This window comes from Microcaecilia unicolor, chromosome 6 (assembly GCF_901765095.1).
Source record: "Microcaecilia unicolor chromosome 6, aMicUni1.1, whole genome shotgun sequence".
Classification (NCBI taxonomy): domain Eukaryota; kingdom Metazoa; phylum Chordata; class Amphibia; order Gymnophiona; family Siphonopidae; genus Microcaecilia; species Microcaecilia unicolor.
Window position 1 is genome coordinate 82,991,979 of NC_044036.1, and position 20,086 is coordinate 83,012,064.

A 20,086-nucleotide genomic window follows, 5' to 3' on the forward strand; every position below is an offset into this window, starting at 1 on the left:
AATAATCCATACAGGCTGTTGACATGGGGAAGGGGAGTAAGCGGTATCACCACGCAGAAAGAATGCATCTTCATCACTGGGATGGAGGAGGAGGACAGCTGCAAGGAATGTGAGGGTGGGGGAATGAGAAAGGGAGAAGAGAGCTATGATTGGGGGTTGAGAGAGAGGAAGACTGCTGGGGTCAAAGAGGGATTGGGAGAGAGAAGGCAACTTCTGGAGATAAGAAATGATTGGGGAAGGAGATTGATCTGGGCAAAAAAGGGATTGGGAGGGCTCTCAGTTTTTTTACCTTCTTTGGCCCCACCTGTTTTTGTTTGGCTGCTAGATTTTTGCACTGGCTCCAAGATCCAAAGAAAATATGTCTAGGCCTGTCAGTACAGCAGCATCGGCTGTTCAAAAGCTGCAGGTCTGGTCCCTAAAGAAATAGCTTTCCCCTTTCCTACAGCCTGAGATTATTTATAGACAAACAAGTCTGGGTTTTACGACTATTTACACTGAGGATCTAAACAAAGCGGCAAAATTTCCTTGGCAAACTTATGCCAGTACAAGTGTTTGCAGGCTAGGAAATGGGTTTTGAGGACACTTCACATGGGTTAACATACAAGCCGCTCCTTGGCAGGGCTGCTGCATGTTTACTCTAGGGGTGGCCGAAGCAGCACTGCCATATGCAGAGGAAGAAACCTAGAAGGCAGCAGGGACGCAGCTCATATACCAAGTGTGTGCCAAGTGAAGCACAGGGCTCTGCACTGAATCAAAACCAATTAGTGGTTTGTCCCAAACAATTAGTCAGCTCCTGGCTGGTATCAACGTCAACCTGATCCATGCACCTTCGGTCAAAATACAATTTAAATCAACTATGTGTTTTATAACCAAATTTACATGGACAAATGTATTATCCTCCTGCAGTAAAATTTATTTATCCCACATAATGCATTCTACGTAAGTACAATATTGTAAAATTGCTATATATGAGCTCCAACACTTGGTGCCAGCTTTAATAGAGGAAATCATTTATGCCAGCAAGAAGCATCAAGGCTATTTCTCTCTGAAAAACTCTGCAGTATTATTAACGGTGATTACAGGTAGTTCGTTGTACCAATCCTATTCTTTCTCCGTTAACCTAGGTGCTGGGTTGGGGAGTTAGGGGTGGGACATATGTGGGTATTTTATACTATTGTAACTGGTCAATATTGTTGGACACTGACAGGGGCATTTTCAAAAGAGAAGGGCGTCCATCTTTCGACACAAATCGGGAGATGGGTGTCCTTCTCTCAGGGTCACCCAAATCGGCATAATCGAAAGCCGATTTTGGGCGTCCTCAATTGCTTTCCGTCGTGGGGACGACCAAAGTTCCTGGGGGCGTGTTGGCAGCGTACCAAAGGCGGGACGGGGGCGTGCTTAAGAGATGGACGTCCTCGGCCGATAATGGAAAAAAGAAGGGCGTCCCTGACGAGCATTTGGTCGACTTTACTTGGTCCATTTATTTTCACGACCAAGCCTCAAAAAGGTGCCCAAACTGACCAGATGACCACCGGAGGGAATCGGGGATGATCTCCCCTTACTTCCCCAGTGGTCACCAACCCCCTCCCACCCTAAAAAAACTTTAAAAAATTTTGCCAGCCTCAAATGTCATACCCAGCTCCCTGACAGCAGTATGCAGGTCCCTGGAGCAGTTTTAGTGGGTGCAGTGCACTTCAGGCAGGCGGACCCAGGACCATCCACCCCTATCTGTTACACTTGTGGTGGTAAATGTGAGCCCTTCAAAACCCACAAGAAGCCCACTCTACCCACATGTAGGTGCCCCCCTTCACCTCTTAGGACTATGGTACTGGTGTACAGTTGTGTGGTGGGTTTGGGGGGGGGGGTTTGGGGGCTCAGCACTGAAGGTAAGGGAGCTATACACCTGGGAGCAATTTAAGTCCACTGCAGTGCCCCCTAGGGTGCCCGGTTGGTGTCCTGGCATGTGACCAGTAAACTATGAATGCTGGCTCCTCCCATGACCAAATGGCTTGGATTTGGTCGTTTTTGAGATGGGCGTCCTCGGTTTCCATTATCGCCGAAAACCAGGGACGACCATCTCTAAGGACGACCATTCCTAAAGTCAATCTAAATGTTGAGATTTGGGTGTCCCCAACAGTATTATCGAAACGGAAGATGGACGCCCATCTTATTTCGATAATAGCGGTTTCCTCACCCCTTTCCCGGGACATCCTTAGAGATGGGCGCCCTTAGAGATGGTCGTCCCTGTTCAATTATAACCCTCTGAGTGTTGAACTTTTCTTTGACTGGTGAATAAACACGATTTAAAAAAAAATAAACAAAAAAAACTCTGCAGCATAGGCGCCCGGTATAAGAGGCTTGGGGAGGCTTAGCCAGTCCGCTCTCTTTTTTGCAGCGCCCTGCGGTTTCTCCTTGCTCTCTCCCTCCCCCGCACGGGCTGCGTGATTCACTTCTGGGCTGGCATCGAGCCCTGCTGAGTGCTCCACTGCTCCCTTGATCGCTACGCTACCAGTAGCGGTACTGTAGCGATCGATTGGATAGCAATCTCATCTGCTTCAGCGCCTCAGCCTTCCCTACCAGGGCTCTAGTCATTTGATGCATCATGCAACTTCCTGTTCAGCAAAAGCGCCGGGAACGCACGGGTGGATCCCGTCACGTCACCGTCAGAGAAGGCTGGGTTCTGGCTTAGAGTGGCTGTAATACTTTCCCAGACCAGAAGGAAATTGTGGCACGCCGCACATACTTTGGATTTCAGGAGGAGCGATGCTGACTCTGAGGCAGGTTTAGTTTTGTAAGTCAAAATAAAAAATAAATATTTTATTTCATGCAGATCTCTTTTGTTTAAACATAACTAAATGGACTATAAGCCCCTAATGCAGTCCATTGGTTTTCTTATATTTTTTTTGTGATGACTTATACTGTGCCAAAATTGAAATTTGAAAACTCTTCTCCATCTGGTCGTTAATAAAAGGCGCTCATTGTGAATACTATCCACCCTAAAAGGATGTTTTGTGGCTGTACATGAGAATTGTGATATGATCCCTTGTTTCATACTGTTGACGGTCTGTGATGTTATCTGTATGGGTGGTATATTGGTGTATTAGGGTATGCCCATTGTACAGGGCCGTGCCTAGGGTCTCTGGCGCCCCCCTGCAGACTATCAGTTGGTGCCACCCCCCGTGAAAATGATCACGCCCCCCCCCCCCATGAAAATGATCGCTCACCACTTGCCACACTGAAAGGAATTGTCAGCAATATTCTTAGAAACTAATTGCTATACATTGCAAAATAAGATAGCAGATGTAAATTCTCAAAGTGGACATATTCCAAACGCTAAAATGAAAATAAAATAATTTTTTTCTACCTTTGTTGTCTGGTGACTTTCTTTTTTCAATCATGCTGGTCCAGTATCTGATTCTGCTGCTATATGTCCTCTTAACTCCATTTCCAGGGCTTCCTTTCCATTTATTTCTTTACTTTTCTCCTTTCTTCTTCATTTCTTGCTCTATATCCATTTCCAGCAATTTCTCCTCTCTCCCTGGGTCCTGCCCTCCCATCCATGTCCATTCTTGTCCCTCTCTGCCCTTCCCTCCTCCATCCATACCCAGCAATCCTCCTCTCTCCCCTCCCCTCCATTTTCCAGCAATTTGTCCTCTCCCTGGGCCCCCATGTCCATCCTTGTCTCTCTCTGCCCTTCCCTCCTCCATCCATAGCCAGCAATCCTTGCCTCCTCTATCCCCTCCCCTCCATTTCCAGCAATTTGTCCTCTCCCTGGGCCCCCCATGTCCATCCTTGTCCCTCTCTGCCCTTCCCTCCTCCATCCATAGCCAGCAATCCTCTCTCCCCTCCCCTTCCCTTCCAGCAATTTGTCCTCTCCCTGGGCCCTGCCCTCCCATCCATGCCTCTCTGCCCTTCCCTCCGCACCCTGGGGCCTTTAAATCTTTTACTTCCGGTCGCAGCAGCGTCAGTGAAAGCGGAGCGCTGCCGACGTCTCCCTTCCCTTTGCGCTCTTGGTTCCCTCAGTGTCCGCCTTCTTCTGACGTCAGAAGAAGGCGGGACACTGAGGGAACCAACGAGTGCAAGGGAAGGGAGACGTCGGCAGCAGTGGCGTAGCTAGGGTAGTTGACCCCCGGGGCCGGTCATTTTTTAACACCCCCCCCCCCCCCAATCCAGTACTAGGCATACCGAGAATACAAAACACTCACGACCTATAGAGCAATTTTACCATACCATAAGCAGTCATTTCTACGAGTTTACACAAGGAAAGGAAAGCATCTTAAACACTACAGTGAGCACTAGAACATCAATTCACCTATTGTAAAACGAAACCAGACAGAATAGTACAGATCGTAGATCCTGCACAGTCAATGCCAACTGAAAGCCATGTCTTTTTCAAACACAGATACACCCTAATCCACTATAGGATAAGTAATCATAAACTTTCTATTTAGACAAAAATTAAACTGAACCCCCGATGCCAGACTCTGCATACAATGCAACACCACAGAAACAGAAAATGTCCCCTAGTACTGTGCAAAATATAAAGACAGCAGATGTAAATTTGAAAAAAACTAACAAATACCAATCACCACTTTACAAATTAACAAATAGAAATAAAACAAATACAGAAAATAAAATAATACCATTTTATTGGACTAATACATTTAGCTTCCAGAGGCCAAAATCTCCTTCCTCAGGTCAATACAGTATAGTGCTGTTACAGTATCCTATCCTGATCTGAGGAAGGGGGTTTTGTTCTCTGAAAGTTAAGTCAAAATGTATTAAAATTAGTCCAATAAAAAGATTACCTTATTTACATGTTCTATTTATAAACATTTATTAACACAGCTAAAATACTATCCTAAAGCAAAATAATAAAAATATATATTTACAGTTTGTTGTCTTTGGTTTCTGCTTTCCTTATCTTCTTTTCACCGTCTTCCTTCCATCCAGCATCTGTCTTCGCTCTCTCTCTGCTCTCAAGTGTCTGCCCTCTCTAATGTCCCTTCCATCCACATCTGCCCTCTATTTCTGCATCTTCCATCCACCATCTGCCCCAGTCTGCCATCTCTCTCTCCCCCTTCCATCCACCATCTGCCCTCTCTCTCTCCTTTCCCTCTAGCATTTGCCCTCTATCTCTGCCCCCTTCCATCCACTGTCTGCTCTTTCACTCCCTTCTATCCACTGTCTGCCCTTTCTCTCTGCTCCCTTCGATTCACCATTTGCCCTCTCTCTTTCCCCCTCCCATCCATTCAGGGTCTGCCCTCCCTCTCACTCCCCATTCCATCCAGGATCTATCCCCCCTCTCTCACTGCCCCCTCTTTTCGGCTCCCAGTTCCCACCTGCGGCTGCCCCTAGTTCCAGATCCATTGATTCTCCCATCCACCCCTGCCCCAGGCATGACCCCATTCTCCCTCCTGCTCACTTTTCAGACCCCAGTTCCATGCCCCTTCTCCCATCTGTCTCCCACCCAGTCCCTTCTGCCCATCCGAGTCCCCCTCACCCCATCTGTCTCCCACCCAGTCCCTTCTGCTATCCAAGTGCCCCCACCCTCACCCCATCATCTGTCTCCCACCCAGTCCCTTCTGCCCATCCGAGTCCCCCTCACCCCATCTGTCTCCCACCCAGTCCCTTCTGCCCATCCGAGTCCCCCTCACCCCATCTGTCTTCCACCCAGTCCCTTCTGCTATCCAAGTGCCCCCCACCCTCACCCCATCTGTCTCCCACCCAGTCCCTTCTGCCCATCCGAGTCCCCTCACCCCATCTGGCTCCCACCCAGTCCCTTCTGCCCATCCGAGTCCCCCTCACCCATCTGTCCTCCCACCCAGTCCCTTCTGCTATCCAAGTGCCCCCCACCCTCACCCCATCTGTCTCCCACCCAGTCCCTTCTGCCCATCCGAGTCCCCCTCACCCCATCTGTCTCCCACCCAGTCCCTTCTGCCATCCGAGTCCCCCTCACCCCATCTGTCTCCCACCCAGTCCCTTCTGCTATCCAAGTGCCCCCCACCCTCACCCATCTGTCTCCCACCCAGTCCCTTCTGCCCATCCGAGTCTCCCTCACCCCATCTGTCTCCCACCCAGTCCCTTCTGCTATCCAAGTGCCCCCCACCCTCACCCCATCTGTCTCCCACCCAGTCCCTTCTGCCCATCCGAGTCCCCTCACCCCATCTGTCTCCCACCCAGTCCCTTCTGCCCATCCGAGTCCCCCTCACCCCATCTGTCTCCCACCCAGTCCCTTCTGCTATCCAAGTGCCCCCCACCTCACCCTGTCTCCCACCCAGTCCCTTCTGCCCATCCGAGTCCCCCTCACCCCATCTGTCTCCCACCCAGTCCCTTCTGCTATCCAAGTGCCCCCCACCCTCACCCCATCTGTCTCCCCACCCAGTCCCTTCTGCCCATCCGAGTCCCCCTCACCCCATCTGTCTCCCACCCAGTCCCTTCTGCTATCCGAGTCCTCCCCCACCTTCACGGTCACCCCATCTGTCCCCCACCCTCACCCTGCCTCGTCTTCTCCCTCCCTGCCACCCGTCTTTAAAAAGAAATTGCCGACGTGATAGCGAGCGCAGCACCTCGTGTGGAAGTAAAAGAAGCGAATCCGATCATCTCATTGGGCCTTCCTTCACTGTCCCGCCCTAGAGGAAATAGGAAGTTGCGTCAGAGGAGGGCGGGACAGTGAGGGAAGGCCCAATGAGATGATCGGATCCGCTTCCTTTACTTCCACACGAGGTGCTGCGCTCGCTATCGCGTCGGCAAATAAATTTAAAGGGCTGGTGCGGGGGGGGGGGGGGGTGCCAGGATGAAGAGCAGCGGGAGCGGCGGCACCCCCCTTTCTGGTGACACCCGGGGCGACCAAAAGATTTAAAGGCCTCGGCGGGGCGAGGGTAAGCACCGCGGCGGCGCCCTCCAGAGGTGGGCACCCCCCTGCGGCGCTTACCTCGCTTACCGCATCGGCACGGCCCTGCCATTGTAATATTTATGGTACAGTAAGGTTCTGAGTGTGTTTTTGCACAAATTTGTGCATAGTGTTTTGCAGCTGAGCAATTGTGGTTAGTATATGCTTTGAGCAACCACTTTATTATTTGTCATATGATACATATCTAATATCTAAATTTAATAAATGGTATTGTGACAATTTTATTTTTACTTATTTTTTTTCTGTGTTAGACAATTATGGATGTAAGCTCCACCCTGGCCCCACCCCTAACCCCGCCCCATTTAGCCTCCCCAAACAGTTGGGCCACCGACCGCCTATGCTCTGCAGTAAATGGGTCCAGGCTTGGATCTCTATCAGTTGAGGCTGGTCATGTCTAGGAACAGAAGAGGATGGGTACCAGTCCTATGTTAGACATTTACCCCTGATTCTAAAAAGGTTGTCCAAATTTGGGTGTGATCCTGAGAGGTGCACACAACTAAATTAGTTAGGGGCCCTTCCTGCAAAAACTACACTGGCTACCAGTACCTTACAGGGCTAAATTTAAAACTCCATGTTTGATTTTCAAGGTCCGCAGACAAAATGGGCCAGAGTACTTAAAGAATAAATTATCCCTTTACACACCTTTGAGACCTTCTAAGGTCCTCTCAAGGAGCATCACTATCTGTACCCTCATCAAAAGAAATTGTACGATATGATAACCACCATCGAGCCTTCTCAGGAGTAGCCCTCACGCTCTGGAATTTACTCCCAGAGGGGCTACGTATAACTCAAGACTACCTCTACTTCAGGAAGCAGGTGAAAGCCTGGCTCTTCTCCCAAGCATTTAATATATAGGGTGACCGACTACACACCCATTCTGCACCTGGACTAGGATGCTACACACTTTCCATATGAAAACAGGACCAGGGAGGAGAGGCCCTACCAAGATCAGCACCTGCTATTTTTATAGGTAGTTTTACTGTTTAACTACTTTACTAATTTTATCACACATTTACCAACTGTTCCGAAGAATCATCAGTTTGAACAAAAATAATCCAGTCACTCAAACACAACCCTGGCAAAAGCAATAACAGAATATCACATTAAACAGAACTCTCAGTCCTCCTCAATCCCAGCTTCCCACTAGGTGCCAATCAAAATACAAATTATACCCAAAAGACATTCTAGGTTTGCATATTATCTAAATGTAAAACATGTGGAGGGGCATTTTCAATATGATGTCTAAATCTGATTTTGGATGTTTTGCAGAAAATATACAAAAAATCCAGCAGTGAACATAAGTACATAAGTAATGCCACACTGGGAAAAGACCAAGGGTCCATCGAGCCCAGCATCCTATCCACGACAGCGGCCAATCCAGGCCAAGGGCACCTGGCAAGCTTCCCAAACGTACAAACATTCTATACCATTCTATACCAGAAAAATGTCCAATTTTTTGTATCAAAATTTGCTAGATGTTTTTGTGCTCAGTGAATCTATCTTTTCGGACCATTTTCAGAGGGGGGGGGGAGGGGGGAATGTCTAAGGGAAAAAGGCACAAAAACAAGACATTAGGATGAACTGAGGGGGAGGGCAGCATTCTTAGTAGCCTGGCCACACAGACATCCCAACAGAGCAGTGGGGCACACTAGGGGGTACTGCAGTACAATTCACATAAAAGGTCCAAGGTACACATCTCACCATCACCCCCTTATATTGTATGGTGAGCCCTCCAAACCTACCAAAAACCTACTGTATCAAACTATACACTACTACAATAGCCCTTATGTCTGCAGGTGTCAAAGTAGGTTTTTGGTGGGTTTTGGAAGGCTCACACTTTTCACCACGAGTGTAACAGAGTGGGATATGGGCCTGGGTCTCCTTCTCTACAGTGCACTGAACTGACCACTAGGCTACTCCATGGTCCTGCTTGCTGTTCTGATAGGACAGGCCATAACATCTGAAGCTGTCATAAAGGCTGGTACGTACTGTTTCTTTACATCTGTGGGGGAGGGGGTGTTGGTCAGTGACTATTGCGGGAGTAATGGGGGGGGGGGTCATGCCTTAATCCCTCCAGTGGTCATCCGGTCATTTAGGGCACTTTTTTGTGACTTAAGTTGTGATTGAAACAGGTCTAGACCAAAATGTCTTATTTTTATCCCTGGGCGTTTTTGCTTTATTCCATTATGGCAGAAAAGCAACCAATTTTAGGGATGCCCAAATCCCATCCTCAACACGCCTCCTTGTGATTTGCATGCACTGTGGAGAAAAGCGTCTCAAATTCAAGTTTTGAAAATCATGATTTGGATGTTTTTCAGAGAAAAATGTCCAAATGCCACTTTATGCCATTTTTGAGACATTTTTCTCTTTTGAAAATGGGACCTATAATCTCACAGCCATAAATGTTGCATTCTAAGTCTACTGTAGTTTCTCAAAATGCTACATATTGAATATTGTACTTTGGGCTCTACATAGGAGTTCAACTATAAATGGACTCCATGTCTCCAGGAATTTATCAAAGACTGCAGAGTGTGTGGATCATTCAAGCTGGATACCACTTAGTTCTGGCATACCGCAAGGTTCTGTGCTTCCTTCTATGTCGTTTAATAATTTTATTTGCAACCAATTGCAAAATTATTGCGACACATGGGGTGCAATACTGTATTTATTCTGAAGACATCCAGTTGCTTTTTTTCCACCTTGCCTTTGCTTGATTCAGTTCTTCCCACTGTGTAACCGCATCAAAGCAATAAGCGGATGAAGGTTATCAAGCAAGCTGGCCCTGAATTTCAACAAGGCTGAGATTCTGATTATATCTCATTCTTCTATAGTGGAAATTCCCTCATTTGCTGAACACGCTTTACTTACAGAATTAGAAGTCTCTTTGTATTAGGTTTAGAGGTCACTTTTATTTAAGACACGACCCATCAAAAAAAAAAGATATCTAAGCGTTTTACAGATTTAAAAAAACCAACATATATGGAGGGTTGTACAAGGTTTAGTGAATCTCCTTTCTGATCCAGTCTCTCAGTTATGTGAGTTTTCTTCTCAAGTGGTGACAACAGTGCATGCCATGGACAAGAAATTTGCTGGAATGGAAGATGGTTTGACTTCTACAGAGACTAACTTCTATGTTCACTAAGGTGCGCTATAGGTGCGTTAACATTTTTAACGCGCATAAATGGTTTACACGTGTTAAACGCTAATGCGCCCATAGAAATGTATAGGTGCCTTAGCGTTTAACACACCTTAACTTTAAAGGCACGTTAGAAACGCTAACGCACCTTAGTAAACATACCCCTAATGTGGGACTTTACAGAATATTGGTTCCTCTGTCATTAAGAATTGACTATTTCTTCATAGGCAGCTTGAGGCCACGGAGAATCAGACTAGAAATAGGAATTTGAGAATATTAAATTTTCCTATTTGTCCATTGCTTTCTTCTGAAATTCTGTTCCAGAAATGTCTGAAAGAAGTCTTGATAATACCAGAATCTGATAATATTTTAATTTCCTTGAGTTATTATATTCCCTCTAATATGAAACAGAGTTCCAAGAAGGATGGTGAACCTGATGTTATAGGTCCAGAAGAACCTTTCAATTTAACTCAGTTTCTTGAAACTTCTCAGGATGATTTCACAGAGTGAGATACCCTTCTCTTGGTCTCTTTTGTATCTGAAAAGGACAAATCTTTAATATTGAGGTTTTATTTTAAGAAGAAAGATTGCGGGCCTCTTTTTACTAAGCTGTGTTAGTGATTCGCGGTGCAGCAAATGAGAGGAAGCCCATTCAATTCCTAAGGGTTTCCTTTCATTTGCTGCATGGGAATCGCTAGCGCAGCTTTGTAAAAGAAGCCCTACTCGCTTTGTGGAGGTAAACTTCAAATATTTCCTGATGTGGCTCATATCACACTAATATTAGCGTAGAAAACAATTTCTTCATTTAAAATCTCATGTGCTTGCTACAGGGGCAACTTTTTTTTTAATTAATTAATTTAAAGGTTTCAGATTCAAGCTATATTTTCGTTGATCCTTCTCAGAACATTTTCTTATAGATAAAGAAGCTAAGTGATTTTTGGAAAACATGTCTGTAATTATCAGTTACAGGAGGCAACGTGAATAGAATAGGTTTAATTGTATCGGTGCTGAGATAGCAGGATGTTTTCTTGCTTTGATTATTTAGATTGATTTCTCTTTCTTCAGCTTTCTCCTTGATGTGGACTTTTTGGGCCTTAATCTACAAAGTTTATCCTCCTAAATTTATGCTCCTAAAAGTTACACTCCTAAGTTTATGAGTATAATGCTAGCTTTTTTTTTTTTTACATGCATTAGAGGTTGGCGCAAGCCACTGTAGCAGTTTAACACTACTTAGTTTAAAAAACCCAAAGCTTTTCCAAAGTATCCACCAATAAAGATTTCCCATTTAAGTAAAGTCTTCTTATTCTTTACAGGCCTTCAGCCCTGCCCAATTTTCACTCATTCTGACATCTGCTTTATTTAAGGATCTGCGAGTGTGTTTTTTTATTATGTGTCTTTTTAGTTCATTTATGACTGCACCATGTTTTATATGGAGAAATTAGACCTTACCTGCTAATTTGCTTTCCTTTAGTCCCTCCGGACCAGCCCAGGATTGGACTGATGGGTTGTGCACACCTTCCAGCAGGTGGAAACTGAGAAACTTCTGACTCTAGAGAGCCAATAAGAGCCCTGGCCATGTGACCCTAGCCTCAGTATTTGACTAAGAGCAGGAAAGAAGAGAAAGAGCAACCTTCTGTGCCCCCTGGAATCTAAGCAGCCACAAAGCACTCATACAACGTGCTTGAAGGACGGCAGAGCCGTAATACAATGCTCACACGCAACTCCAAAAGGAGATGAGGTATGGCATAACACTTTGAGTGATTTAGTTATTGTATTTTATTTTGCAAAGAACTGTAAACTAGCAGAGCAACTCCGTCTTAGGACTCTTAAAGAAATGTGCTCCAGAACTATGTACAAGTAACCACTGATCAAATAATACAGGAAGGACCTGGGCCGGTCCAGAGGGAGTAAAGGAAAGCAAATTAGCAGGTAAGGTCTAATTTCTCCTTCCTTAGCGTCCCTCTGGACCAGCCCAGGATTGGACAGATGGGAAGTAACAAAGCAGTAGTCTTAAGGGAGGGACCCCAGTAAACCCGCTGTAAGTACTCGAGTTGCAAAGATCGCTTCCTGACGACACTGGACATCCAGTCTATAGTGCTTAGAAAAGGAATGCAGAGAAGCCTGCGTTGCTGCCTTACAAATGTCTGCGGGTGGGATCAAGAACCGCTCCGCCCATGAAGCTGCTTGTCCCCTTGTGGAGTGAACCTCAACCCCCTCAGGGACTGATCTGCTGGCGAGAATTTAGGCAGAAGCTATCATCTCCTTGAGCCACCGAGATATAGTGGGCTTAGACGCGGCAAAGCCCTTCCGTGAACCGGCCAGGAGTACAAACAGATGGTCCGAGCGCCAAAAGTCGGCAGTCACTCTCAGATAGTGCTTAAGAACCCTTTTAACGTCCAACTTATGCAACTTCCTCTGACTCTCCGTGCCTGAGGAAGACCCAAGGACAGGTAGAAAGACTGATTGAGATAGATGAAACCTTGACACTATCTTAGGCAAGAAAGAAGGTACTGGGCGCAAAACCACATGCTCTTTAGAAAATTCCAAAAACAGAGGCCTACAGGAAAAGGCTTGGAGTTCTAAGACTCTCCTAGCTGAAGCAATGGCCACCAAAAATACGTAGACCGATGACGCGACCGGGGCATGGTAGAAATTACCGAAGCTGAATAACACCTCTTAGTTAACTGAGTCTGTTCAAGAGCCAGGCTATAAGACAAAATCGAGCCAGGTCTGGATGAGGAATTGGGCCTTGAGACAGAAGATCCCTGTGAACAGGGAGACGAAGAGGAGGCGCAGACCAAAGACGCTGGAGGTCTGTGTACCACGGACGGTGAGGCCAATCCGGTCCCACTAGGACTACTGGACCTCCAGGGAGGAAACGCGTACAGAAGACCGGGAGGCCACTGTTGTAAGAGGGCATCTATCCTTGCCGCTGCTGAATCTTTCCGACGACTGAAAAAAAAAAGTGGGGCACCTTTGCGTGGAGACCGGAGGCAAAAAGATCCAGAACCAGAACTCCCCACTGTTCCACTATCAATTGAAACGCCCGAGTGCTGAGAGACCATTCTCCCAGATCAAGCGTGTGACGGCTGAGAAAATCTGCCTGAATGTTTTCAACTCCTGCCACATGGGAAGCCGAGATGGCGGTCAGTTGAAGCTCCGCTCATGCCATGAGGCTCGCTGCCTCCCTTTGCCAGAGTCGACTCCTCGTTCCTCCTTGGCGGTTGACATAAGCTACTGTCATGGCGTTGTCTGATAGGACTCGCACCGCCTGGCCTTTCAACCGGGAATGAAACTCCTCCAGAGCCAGCCGAATTGCCCTGGTCTCTAACAAATTGATGGACTAGGATGCATCCAGAGGACACCACTGACCCTGAGCAAACCTCCCTTAACAATGGGCTCCCCAGCCTCAGAGACTCCAGCGGCATTCCCCTGGTGAGATTGTTCACTCGCAGCCACCAGAAGAGGCTGCTGCGCTCCAGAGAATGCAGAAGCAACCTCACCTGAAAGGAATCTGTCTGAGGAGACCATCTGGATAGAAAAGAAGATTGAAGAGGCTGCATGTGAGCCCTGGCCCAAGGGACCACCTCTATAGTTGCTGCCATGGAGCCCAGAACCTGAAGATAATCCCGCGCACATAGGACACGTCTGTGAAGTAACCCCTGAACTTGAGATCGGAGCTTGAGCACTCTGCCCTGGGGAAGATAAACACGACCCCTCGCAGTGTAACTCCTAAGTACTCCAGGGACTGCGAAGAAACCAGACGACTCTTGGCTGAGTTCACCACCCAACCGAGGGACTGCAGGAAACGAACCACCCAACCCGTGACTTGCACACTCTCCTGAAAAGATTTTGCCCTGATGAGCCAGACGTCCAAGTACGAGTGGACAAGGATACCTTCCCACCTGAGGACTGCTGCCACTACAACCGTGATTTTGGTGAACGTCCGAGGAGCTGTAGCCAAACCAAATGGTAGAGCGCGAAACTGAAAGTGCTGGCCCAGAATCACAAACCACAGGAACTTCTGGTGAATGGGCTGGATAGGAATGTGAAGATAAGCTTCCGCCAGATCCAAGGCCGTTAGAAACTTTCCGGTATGGTCGGCCACGATCACTGATCGAAGGGTCTCCATTCGAAAACTTGAGACTTTGAGAGCCTGATTGACGGCCTTGAGATCTAAAATAGGACGAAAGGAGCCCTCCTTCTTGGGAACCACAAAGTAAATGGTATACCGGTCTTGTCTGTACTCCGAAGGAGGGACAGGACAAATTGCCTGCAGATCCAAGAGCCTGCGTAGCATGTTCTGTACCGCGCCCGCTTTGAGGCGAGAGCAACAGGGAGATTCTAGAAAGGCAGTGACACTACTACTACTACTACTAAACACTTCTATAGCACTACAAGGCATACGCAGCACTGTACACCATACACGTAAAGACAGTCCCTGCTCAAAGAGCTTACAATCTAAATAGGACAAACAGAACAATTAAGAGGTAAGGGAATTAAAGAGGTGGGGATAAAAGGTACAGGCAAGTGAGCAGTGATTAGGAGTCAAAAGCAGCGTTAAAGAGGTGGGCTTTTAGCCTGGATTTGAAAATGTGCAAGGACAGGGCTAGACGTACATGTTTGGGAAGTCTATTCCAGGCATGAGGTGCAGCGAGGTAAAAGGAACGGAGTCTGGAATTAGCAGTAGTGGAGAAGGGGACAGACAAGAGAGATTTATCTACAGAACGGAGTGCCCGAGGGGGGACACACTACTTTAAACGCATCAAACAGATATGAAAATACTTTACATTATAAAGAATTAGGTAGTTGTATTGCAATACAAATTATGGGTGTTCAAGGGTGGGCAGATGTATTGCAATTGCATAGGCTCCTAGCGCATCTTGTGGTTCTAACATGAGAAATCAAACTAACTACCCAAACAAGTTAACGAATTACAAGGCTTCAGATATACGGAGGGTTCATTGACGATAGGGATTCTAAGGGAGACCAATCAAACAATAGAATTACTTGATCCGTTACAGCTTGCTATGGGATAAACTGTAGGACCCCTTAGGTGCATCATAGTTACGGTTTCTATTGTTAGGTGTTTCTAAATTGAAAAATGAGGTGTTTATTTTCCAGCTAATTAGGGATTTGTTGAGGGTACAAAATATCAGTATTTATTAGTGTTTTTGCATTACAGGTATTATTGCTGGCTATCTTTTCTGCTGAAATCAGATATGTATGTTTGTGTCACTTGGGAATCATCAGTACATAAGAGGCACGGAGAAAAGGATACAAGAGAAGTGAGGTAGCGTTGACAGGGCTAGGAGACATGGGGCTTTTCTAGTGTTTTCCAATAAACAACTTTTTATTTTTTTACATCAGGAATGTTTTATCACTTAAAATCTAATATCATTATAATCCAAGTGACTTCTACATAATAGAGGGGCTGGCCTGAGGTAGCTTGAATACTTAATTTGGGGGGGGGGGGGAGCTGGAGAGGCACAACAGGAGCATAAATGTGAGCTGTATTAATTTTTTTATATTGGAAAACTGCTAATTTTTCAAGAATAGGTTTAAGATTAATAAAACAATAAGAGTAGACACCATTATTAACATCACGTAAAACACAATAAACAAAATTCTCAAACATCATTATATGTACAATCAAGTGATACCTTGACATGCAATCAAGCAATTAATAAGCAGGTTAAAAAAAAGGAAAGGATACAATCAAAATCCAAACTGAAATTTACAGTACATATAATCTACACCCACTAGAGTGGAGATTGCAAGAATATGGACTTGGGAATAGTCACAAATAAGTAATAATCAAAAGGAAATCTCAAAGGAGTATACTGCCACCCTTACATATACCATACGCAGGATATATAACTTAAGTCAAGGTCCCCCCCCCCCCCCCCCCCCCAGTCTTAAGAAGGTATCAAGAATTCTACACAAATGAGTTGGCTCAAAGAAGACATATTTCATTCCTTGGATGCCAATCGGTTGGCCTGCCAGCACCTAGGAATGCCCACTATGAAACTACCAGATCAAAGTAACATAGTAAATGACGGCAGATATAGACCTGTACGGTCCATCCAGTCTGACCAACAAGATAAACTCATTTTACATGGTATGTGATACTTTATATGTATCTTCTGCTTTTTTCTATCTGGCTCCATATCTGTGGAATAATTTACCATCTAATCTTAGATCAGAACTCTCTTTTATCTGATTTAGGGGCCCTTTTACTAAGCAGCGGTAAGCCCACCGTGGGCTTACTGCAAGGCAATCCGAACATCCGCCGGCCCAATACGGGCGCCGGTGGTAGCTCCACTCCCAGTGCGTGGCATTTCTGGTACCAGAGGACGTAAGACCTTTGAAGTCAGAATGACTGAATATTTTAACACCCAACAGAAAGGACTTGGGGTTCCTAGCCCATTATAAACCATAAAGCTGTAGTTCTCTGTTGATCACCCCACCCCTCACCTATCCACACCCATCCTGTTAGAATATCAATGATATGCTTTGATGTCCCCATGCATACCTCCTACCCACCCCCATCCTCCACCCTGTCAGACAATTGCTTCACAGTAGACCAAAGCAAAGACACAAAACCAAGGAAGACAATTGCTAACGGTCTTTATTAAACAACATATTGGTAGTTGTCTTCCTTCGTGTTATGTCCAATAAAAAAGGTATCATCTTATTTTCTTTTCCATGTTTTATTTTGTTTTATTTCTACTGGTACTAGAGAAAATAGGTCCCTATTTTTTACCACAGCAGTTGCCCTGCCTGGTTACCGCCACATTAGCATGGGAGCCCTTACCGCCAACTCAATGGGTGGCAGTAAGTGCTCTCCCCCTCCCCCCAAATGGCTACGCAGTAAGTGCAATCTTACCGCATGGCCAACGCTGCGCTAAAAAGGGCCTCAACCGCAGCAAAAACAGCCACTGCCACTAGTTCAGGGCCCCTTTTACCACAGCTTAGTAAAAGGGCCCCTTAAAATACTGTTGAAGACTCATTATTTTCAATTAGCATTTAACAAATCAGAGAAAATTTTTCCTCACCCAACGCATAATTAAACTCTGTAATTCATTGCCGGAGAACGTGGTGAAGGCGGTTAGCTTGGCAGAGTTTAAAAAGGGGTTAGACGGTTTCCTAAAGGACAAGTCCATAAACCACTACTAAATGGACTTGGGAAAAATCCACAATTCCAGGAATAACATGTATAGAATGTTTGTACGTTTGGGAAGCTTGCCAGGTGCCCTTGTCCTGGATTGGCCGCTGTCAGGGACAGGATGCTGGGCTCGATGGACCCTTGGTCTTTTCCCAGTGTGGCATTACTTATGTAACGTCTTTTTTTGTTTGGCCGTGCTTGGTGAGCAACTACAGAATTCTGCTTGGTATGTTTGAACAAATCTTTCTCCTTATATGGTGCGAATGTACTCTTTCCTGTAGTATTTGTAGTTCTTTTCTTATCCTTATTTGTAAACCACCTTGGCATTTTACTACTTAAGACAGTATATCAAATGTTAATAAAGCATAAACATTTGATATTTAAGCAAACATTTACAAGAAAACTGCAAAAGAAAAGGTGCATCTAAGCCAAAGCTCTTAGCATAACTCAAGAAAATTCTTCTTCTGCTCCTAAAAGGAGTAGCAAGGACCTGGAAAAAAATAAATATCTTTTGTCCCAAAACATAATCATCCGAGAACATGTCCATCAAGAATGAACTTATAACTTGAATTTTCCCGCAGTATCCATATAAATGTTCAGCCTGTGGTACGGGACTAGTGACATCTAACACACCATCAGAGCAAAGGTGAAGTACTTTATGTCAGCAAGCTGCAGAGTTATTGATAACTATCAAATTTTCTCTTCACTTTCCTCCCTTTTAAGTGGCTCCTGAAAATCGCTACCAGTGTATGTTTAAAATGGCTCAGATCTATTAATATCAAGTTGTTCTAACGCAATGTGCAATTTGTGTATTTAGGAAGCACACACAAGGACAAACAGGGAAGAAAATCACTAACAACAAAGTTAGCCTCAATAGCTGCTGTACTGCAGACATGCCCCTGACTATTTTACCATTTCCCGGCAATACTCTATAATCCTGTGCAGAGCGAAAAGCTCAACAAAAAACTTATAGGTGAGGGCTTTTCACTTGCCCACTCAATCCATTTATGAGCAGCTTCTGAAACCTCTGCTCTCTTCATCAGCTCAAAGCAAAATGAATGTGTGGATGATGCGGCCCGAATATACCCACCAGTTCCAGGTCAACTCGCAATGGGAGTGGAGGAGCAGCCTAGTGGTTAGAGCACCTGCCTATCAACCAGGGAGGCTCAGGTCAAATTCAGCTGCTGCTTCTTGTGATCTTGGGCAAGTCAATTAACCCTCCATTGACTCAGAAACAAACTTAAAATGTGAGCCCTCCAAGGACATGGAAATACCTAGTGTACTTGAATGTAACTCTCCTTGAGCTACTACTAAAATGATGTGAGCTAAATCCAAAATTAATACCAATAATACAGTAAAAAGGTGTGAGGGAAGAAGGGGTGATGTCTTAGAGTGGAAAGAAGCCTGATAATAGAATTTTGTCTGGCGATGGAAGAGATACACTAATCAGAAAAACATTTGATTTAGTTCAATTTTTTTAAATGTCACACTTGTTTGTTGGCCTTTATTTGTATATAGCAAAGCAAAGAGGGCAGATCTTCACAGTGGACCAAAGCAAAGACACAACACCAAGGAAGACAACTGCTTCACAGTAGACCAAAGCAAAGACACAACACCAAGGAACACAATTGCTTCACAGTAGACCAAAGCAAAGACACAACACCAAGGAAGACAATTGCTTCACAGTAGACCAAAGCAAAGACACAAAACCAAGGAAGACAATTGCTTCACAGTAGACCAAAGCAAAGACACAAAACCAAGGAAGACAATTGCTAACGGTCTTTATTAAACAACATATTGGTAGTTGTCTTCCTTCGTGTTGTGTCTCTGCTTTGGTCTATTGTAAGGATGTCCTCTTCTTTGCTTTGTTGTCAAAGACTGTTAGCAGTTGTCTTCCTTGATGGTCTTTGCTTTCTTTCACAGCTTTATTTCCACACAGCCAAATGGACTCACATGATAACCACACTACTGTATCCTAAAAAGCTCATCAATGCTGCAATCCACTCTGCATACTATGCTCGGGTCTGGAGGTCAGACCCTCGTAAGGGAACTGAGAGGATACAAGAAGTTCAGAGAAGGCTACCAAAATAGTGCAAGGTCTACAAGGGAAGAAGGGATAGAGAAGATAGAACAGAAACAATCAAATATCTGAGAGGCTTCAGTGAGGTACTGGACAGTGAAACCATTCATAGAAAATGAAATTCAAGGGCAAGGAATTATCACCAGAAGTTGCAGGGAGGCAGCATCAGAGAAAGAATGATAAAATCTCTCTCTTTGCTGAGAGGGTGGCAGATACCTGAAATAATGTACCAAAGATGGGGAAAACTGGTATTCTAATGGAATTAAATCGTGCCCCTGAAAGCCACATAATGTTCTGGTAAAATTATGTGGAATCAATTTTGAAGAAATGTTGTGTAATGCAAAACTGGGGCAAAATTCCCCTGTCATGCAAAATCTCCCACATAATTTAGATGGCCTCCTTGGATGGACAGGAGAGAAAGAAGTGCAAAAGGGGCCTGTGGAGTTCTAGCCACCCACACTACACTCTCCTCCATCCCTACTACTTCCACACCAGTCCTTTTCTCCAACACCATCACTGGAATGGCTATAGCATTCATACAGAATGCAGCTCACAGACAGCGAGAGGGAGAGTTGTGTCATGCATGAACTTCCACACAGTTCTCAAGACAATACTGATGAGTGTCAGGCACCATACAGCCTAGACTTTCTGAGAGTTGCATAGTGCAGGAAGAATCCAGCTGTTCTGGGGGCAATGACAGCAGCATGGGTCAGGAGAAAGTGAGGTGGAGGCTGACCAATCTGGGAGTTCACAGAATCAATGAGGAGCGAATACAAACCAGTCTACAGT

General features: G+C 45.5%; 1 protein-coding gene across 2 annotated transcripts in view; it reads right to left on the minus strand.

Moving 5' to 3' along the window:
* Nucleotides 1–20,086, minus strand: part of C6H1orf21 (chromosome 6 C1orf21 homolog) — a 461,362-nt gene that overhangs the window by 391,047 nt on the left and 50,229 nt on the right. The gene's annotated exons all lie outside the window — the stretch shown is intronic.